Source organism: Dysidea avara, chromosome 5 (assembly GCF_963678975.1).
Source record: "Dysidea avara chromosome 5, odDysAvar1.4, whole genome shotgun sequence".
Taxonomy (NCBI): Eukaryota; Metazoa; Porifera; class Demospongiae; order Dictyoceratida; family Dysideidae; genus Dysidea; species Dysidea avara.
In genome coordinates this window covers 26,910,872-26,917,983 of record NC_089276.1, presented here as the reverse complement: position 1 = coordinate 26,917,983, position 7,112 = coordinate 26,910,872, and the positions used below count along the sequence as shown (strand labels likewise).

At 37.2% G+C, this 7,112-nt stretch overlaps 1 protein-coding gene across 3 annotated transcripts in view; it reads left to right on the top strand.

Annotated features, from left to right (window-relative positions):
• The first annotated feature begins 2,927 nt into the window (after nucleotides 1-2,927).
• LOC136256905 (ankyrin repeat domain-containing protein 13C-like) overlaps nucleotides 2,928-7,112 on the top strand; it is a 54,088-nt gene continuing 49,903 nt past the window's right edge. For 2 of the 3 annotated variants that reach the window (XM_066049970.1, XM_066049968.1), the window contains exon 1: nucleotides 2,928-3,032. The gene's annotated coding sequence lies outside the window, so the exon portion shown is untranslated. The remainder of the gene's footprint in view (nucleotides 3,033-7,112) is intronic. The other variant, XM_066049969.1, reaches the window with a different exon arrangement.

Below are 7,112 nucleotides of genomic sequence, written 5' to 3'. Positions count from 1 at the left end.
GATCTGGTGTTCTGTACATACAGCATGTAGGAACAGGTTATTCTTACAGGAGCTCCACAACTGTTAAGGCCAAGCAAGCACTTAAAAATTTCAACTGGTCAAAATTAATGCATGGTGGGTCAAGCATTCACACACTTAACCTACTTTAAGAAATAATTTTACAGCAAAAGCAGCTTAATGGTGAATTTTGCATGCAGATGACACTGGACAAAAAGCACCAACTTACCCATGTCACACAATTTTCAGTAGGAACTACTTCATTCATACATGTGAAGCTTTCCACAAATATTATTGAGATACTCTTAATAGAACAGTCAGACAAAAATTACTTTTATGATGATGTTACTAGTATGTAATGCATTATTTTACATGGCTCTCCATCATTTAAGTGTGATATATGCATCTGCAGCATGTGAAGCAAGTTGCGTACCAAACTGCAGTGTGTTTGGTGCAATAAACAACAGGTGTAAATTAATATCACTGATGTCCAGAAAGTTGTGGGTGGAATGCTGATGAAAACAAAGAAGCTTCTGTTATATCATCAGCTGTCAAAGCTTGTATTGAATCAATAAAATTAATGCGAACACAAGAACCAGAATGTAAGTGGCATTGGATGCTCTTGTAAAAGGCTATAGCTGAAAGTCTGTAGGACTTGATGACTCAAGTACGTACAATGGCTAAATTATATAGCTAGTTGCACGGGAGATGAATTAACATGGTTGGCTATTTGAATGTGTATATAGCTTAACTACAGTATAGACAAGCATATAATTTAGCCATTGCATGTACTTGAGTCATCAAGTCCTACAGACTTTCAGCACTTGTGCTGTAAAGTCTTAAAAAATAAATAAACGTCGATAATTAATTTTGTTACATAATTAATTTTGTTGCTGCATGTACTATCTGATTATGCGTGTTTATTGCGCTTTGTGTAGTACAGAAAAGTAGCCTTTCATCATGCACGTATACAAAAGCTATAATTATGGTGATTTTTACAATACCACATGCTGCATGGGCAATCAGAGAATTTTAATGCTGATTTTCTGTAATTAATTAAAGATAGGCATAGCTAGTATAAAGAGTTAATAATAGTAGGGAACTCTTGCTAGTATAATAAATATAGAAAACTGGTATGATGTGGTGTTCTACATGCAGCCTTCCTCAAAAGTCATATGAAAATTCTGTCTGCCTTTATAAGGAATTCATTCGCATTTCTGAGCTCCAAGTAATGCGGTATTGTAATTAGCTTTCTGCATGAGATATATATATATATATAGTGCAGCTGTTTGATGGAAAATTTTACTCAGTTATAGAGTGACTTTTAAAATCAGCATTGCAATGCAATGAAAATCAGAGTATAATGACTGCTCTATTAGAGTATTTTGATAGTTCAAACTAATTAATTTACCCTGTTTTGTATAATAGTATGCATGTACGATGCGCATGAATGTGCTATATCTGTCAGAGTGTATAATTGAATGATTCATTGGATTTGACATTAATGGTAAATCAAAACACTCAACATGCGTGTAGCTATATTACACTGGCTTAAAATCATTATGTCATACATGATCTATCCTTTAATTAATCGGTGTAATTCTGTATGCTATCCTGCTAGGGATCTGTGAGAAGTTAAGGCTTATAAAGACATGCAGCTAGGTAGTCAGAAACATATGTAACTATGTAATTATAAAACGTGAAGATTGTAGAAAAAATCACTGCAGAACCAGACTAGTAGTACCATGCAGTCTAGGCATGCACCAAAGGAGACAACAGCTGGGATCTGAGATCTCTTCTGCATTCAACCTGCATACTTTTCTTGCCAACTAATGGTTTTCAGTGTATTCTGTGACCTGTGAGAAGGCTATAAAGCCTGTCATTACCAGGGGCTAGAAACATGTAACTAGAAGGTGAAGAATGCATGCAGAAAAAGATGTTCTATAGTTAGCACTGAGTTGAGTGGTGCATGTTAGCATGCATGCATTAGATAGGTCATAGATAGATCACTATAGCTAGTTCCTGGCTCAATTGATGCATGTGGCCACACTCTGTCTGAAATAGCATAATCAAGTATCTCTTACATGTGGTGCTGATAAGTTCTGTTGAGCTAGGATTTTGTACTGTATAATTACAGTCTGTGGCCGGTCATGGGAATAGCTGTAGTGTATAGCCAAGCTATAGTCTACATATATTATATACACTGACTATAGGACTAAAACTTGGCTTTTATGGCTACTGAGTTAAATTACGATCAGTAGAATGTTGCATGGCATGTGGTATTTCAGTAAACTGTTAACTAATAAGTCCACTGCTAGCTACAAGTGAATAATAATAATACGTAGTAATGTAGTTGAACCGTTATACTCACTGTGGCATTTGGTGGACCCGGCTATGGTGAAACCACAGCTCCTGTTTACTGGACAATTTTAGCCGCATCTCGTGTTTCTGTCACGTGGCGTAGGTCACAGATTTTGAGCATGAGTTGTTACATGTGCACTAGTACAAATGTGACTATCCTGATCATTTATTTGTTCACATTAAGCATAGATGCGATAGACACACCTGCCTATCAGTGTTTTAAGGATTTCCTCTGTACGACTCAAATTGTAGTCACACGTGTCTTGTAATGCATACAGCTCACTGTGGTCTCAGGAAGGAATAGTAAAGAATTTCTGTGATGTGCAGAACTTTCGGGCAACCTTGGCCATAATTCAGCCACCCATAATCTAACTAAATGCACATTTGTTTGCTGCTGTTGGCATGCAATGCTGGCGGGTAGTGCCGGGGTAGTTACTGGTAACCCCGCGTCGGTATTTTTATGTTTAGGTACTTGTCTGTATATCTATGGTTTAGGGGTAGAAGACATACTCAGTCAAGGCCAGCTTAAACTCCTACGTACTCTAATTGAATGCTCAGCAAAATTACCATATCCGGCTCATATCCGGTGACTAGCCACAACCCGTTCTAAGTTAAGCCCATCACATGGTTCGTGACTAGTGCGCGTAGCGAGTTGAAACAAGTGTAGTACAGAGGTAAGGTAGTGTTGTAGTAGTCTATGTGTACTGTAATGAAAGATGTCCCAAGCGTAGCAGCTTCCTTAATTAACTGTTTTGATACTGTTAGCGGCTGTTATTATGTATTGTAATGTTTTATGTGAGTGTGATGTTTCTGGCAGTATACCTGTGGTGACTGAACTGCCAGACGCCATGCCAACATGTTTATGTGAATAGCAGTAATACTCAATAACAGTAATACGGTATACAGTAATACTAATGCACCGTTCGGCTGTTTAGTCCTTTATTATTGCAGTTATAAAAGGAATGGTTTGTGCTATATCAGCAGTGACTATTTAGTGTAATTTGTAGTGTGTAATTGAGATCTCTCACAAATGCATATGTGTTTGTTGGGGGTGAGTTTGTAATGGGGTTGTGTCATGGGTTGATGACTGTGCACAAGCTGAGAGGTAAAACAATGTTACACACAGTAACTACCATAATATAAGAGAAGTTTTAACATTAACGCACAAAGATTTGTACATTATATTACATGTGAACACATTCTTGTCTTGTTCAGTTCATCTCCAATTCTTGCTAGCTAATTGGTGTTGAATGATTACACTACAGGAGGTGAAGATAATGGTGGTCATAGCAAGCCATGTTGTAGACAGATTGAGGTTGATGTGGCTTCGTGACACAATGGCCTAATCTTTTGTGTAGTCATTCACCACCAGTTAACACTCCCAAGAGACTGGGAGATTGGCTAACAATAATGGATGCAAATATTGCTAGGGACGAAAAATCAATACATGCACTTCTAGTAGGGTCAGGGTGATGGAACTACCTACTTACACTAAATACAACAATGATTTCAAATGAAGGGAAGTGCCAATGAGCATTTGAAAGTTTTGTTTAAATAAGAAGCTGTACTATTGTAGTGTTGGTGTACAACTGAATAACTTTCTTAAAGACTACCTATGCCATAACAATGACAGTGGCTTTTCAGCCTTAAAGGTACAGCTACATGTATAGTGGAATGACATGATTAGGACAGCTAGTGAAGAAGGAAATGTTATCAATGGATCTAGACGTTGTCTATTGTTTTCTTGGATATGTAAGGCTTGAAATCCATCTTCAATCAGGCTTTTCAGATAGTTGTAGTCAGCAAAAAATATCTACAGCATTTAATTTTACCATTACATAACTCAGGATACATATTTTTGAAATAATTTAATGGCTACTGGCTATGCTCGTGTATAACACAGTATGTACACTCCATGTATTCCCTACAGTCTGTGATTCATTGATCTAGCTACTAAAAGAGCCAGACTTAAATCGACCGGTAGAAACAGTGTACACTGCTAACACACCTTTATCAAGACTCACGGTAGTGAGCATGTGGCCAAGGAAAGTAGGGCATGCGACTACCGCGAGTTATTTACATGAGTGACTAACTCTAATAGAACGCACACCTAAAATCTACGTTTAAAACTATTCTTTTGTAATAAAAACCTTGTGATACAACAAAACCTTTGGTATAGTGTTGTATAAGCATATTACTAAGTAAGTAATCCCTGTTATATTATAGTAACACTGCATGAAATTTTGCTGAAAACGTATTCTCCTTTGCATACTTGTTAGTGCGAGCCGCTCATTTTTTGACACTTATATGTTAGATTGTGTTAGTTCCACAGCCTTGGATTTACTATCACAAGTTCTTTGGCTAGTTAAGTTTCTTCGGTACAAATCTTGGAACTCCACCTCTCTTGCGCTCAAAGTTTGATTCATTCAGTCTTGTGCTTCATGGGACAATCTTTGTTAGTTTTGTTGGATTGACCTGCCGTTTTTCTGGGAAGTGGTGAGTTAATTAATAAGCATGTTCATAAGAGTGTTCATAAGATAATAACGTCACTTACGCTAATTGTTATTTATTTTGCGGTATTTTAGGACCCTATTTTAAATTTAAGACACCTAAAACTACCGTAACGTTTATTTACAGTCAGTGAACTCGGTGAATTCGGCCATTTATTTGCAGTCGATGCTAGTGAATCAGTGTGGTGAACTCAGTTAACTTGTTATCGCATGCTATTCTTGTAAGTGTTTGTTATCAGTTATTTAATAATGGGTCTGAAGTAGCTAACACAGCCCACAATACAGCTTTGTTTGTGCATTTCAAGGGACAATCCAGTATAATAAGAAGTTTGGGGCACATTCTCACCTGCTGGGAAATGGCCTTTACTAATCTGTTTACTGATGGTTTCAATGGTGCCCAGAAACCATACCCTATTGAAGTTGCAACACTGACAAGCACCTGCCTACTTGTACCAAACTACATTCTTTGGTTTTTTACCACTTCATGTCCCAAGCTATGATGTAATATGCACAATAGCTGTTGTGATAACCAAAGGTGGCTTGTATGAAACTATTAGCTTTATGCATTAATTTTTTTTGGGGAGTGTATAAACAGTGGAATGGACTACTGGAATGGTGGAATGGAATTTAAAAAAAAGATTAATATCATTTTTTACATCCAAATAAGTACAACTCCTCTCCTTAACCCTTAAACCCGCATAATCCATAAAACTGGATTTACACTTAATAAATATGCATGCTTTGCACATAGTGCTGTAACTTTTGAAGCGTCCATCCTATGGCTATGCAATTTATGTCATTCTACTCATGATGTAGCAAGCATCAAAATGATACCTAGGGTTTCACCCTAACACTAAATGGTGAAGCCAAAACTAGCCGTGAAAATAACTTTTCAGTAAGGAAACACGCAAACCCTTTACATACCTTTATAAAATGGTCGATAACTCGATGGTAGCTGATCCTATTGCTTTGCAACAACTTTCATTCAACTCTTCGTGAAATTCTGCATCAGGCCATATATGACTCACGTGAGTAAACCCACAATTGAAATTAAACATGTGGCAAGAATTTAGAAACACTGAGACGTGACTTGTCGCTGTTCACCGCTTCATAACAAGTAAACCACTGTAGTTACAGTGTTCATTTAACCTTCTCCAAGTAGCCCAGTAAACACACTTTTAATCTATGTGCATTTGTAGGGTGTAAGAATTAAGTTACCCAACCTAGTGTCGCCATGCATGCCCATATTGTGTAAACACGCATTTCCGAAAAGTTTTCTGTGGGTTTAAGGGTTAAGTAAGCAAATAAATATCCCCTTGAAGTCTCTTTACATACTTTTCCTCACCACAACACTTGTATGACCAATAGCTATTACTTGTCTGAAACTAACTGTCTTAATGAAGGTTCTGTTCAGTGTGCAATGTGGCACTGCCACAATGAACTTTGGCTTAAATTTTGTTTTCTGACATAATTGTGGAAAGGCTCATTGTAAATGCTTACAAGATAGTCCCGTTTCACTTTTCCCAAAGATTTTCGCTTAGGCTCCTAGGTTAGTGGTAAATACCTCATACAGGCTTTGCCCTCTGTGTTCTCCCTCCAGTGCCTAGCTGGTAAAGTTGATAATAAATGGAATACTTCATTATACAGTGAATTTACAATGCACACATGTAATCAGCTAGCTAGGTAACTTTTTGGGAACAAGGGTTAAGTCAGGAGTCTTCTTGGTTATTCCCAATAAACTGCTATTGTACATGCTCATAACTGACTTTACAGTACATTAATATTACATTGGTAAACTTTGTCTATGGTGAGGTGAATTATGCTAAAATAGCTGACTTCAAAGGGAATCCTATTTATTTGCTTACTTAAGGGGAGAAAAAGCTGATATTGAACTTTAAAAAATCCCATTCCAGTATTCCATTCCAGTATTCCATTCCACTGTTTATACACTCCCATTTATATATTTTTGTCTTGATTGAAAAACGTGTGATACCCTAAAACAAAAACAGCCTTGGGGCTGTAAAAAAAGGCACTGCCAAGCAAAGCAGGATCAATCAAACAAGCTTATTCAACATGACTGGTAAGAACAAGGACTGTTATCAAGTTGTGGCCAAGTGAATGCATTATTACCCATTCTCTTTGTATCTAGCTATAGCTATATAATAACACTAGAGCAAATACACATGCAACTGTTATTAAATTGTCATCTGGCCGCTACACTACAAAGAAAAGCGGCCAAATGAC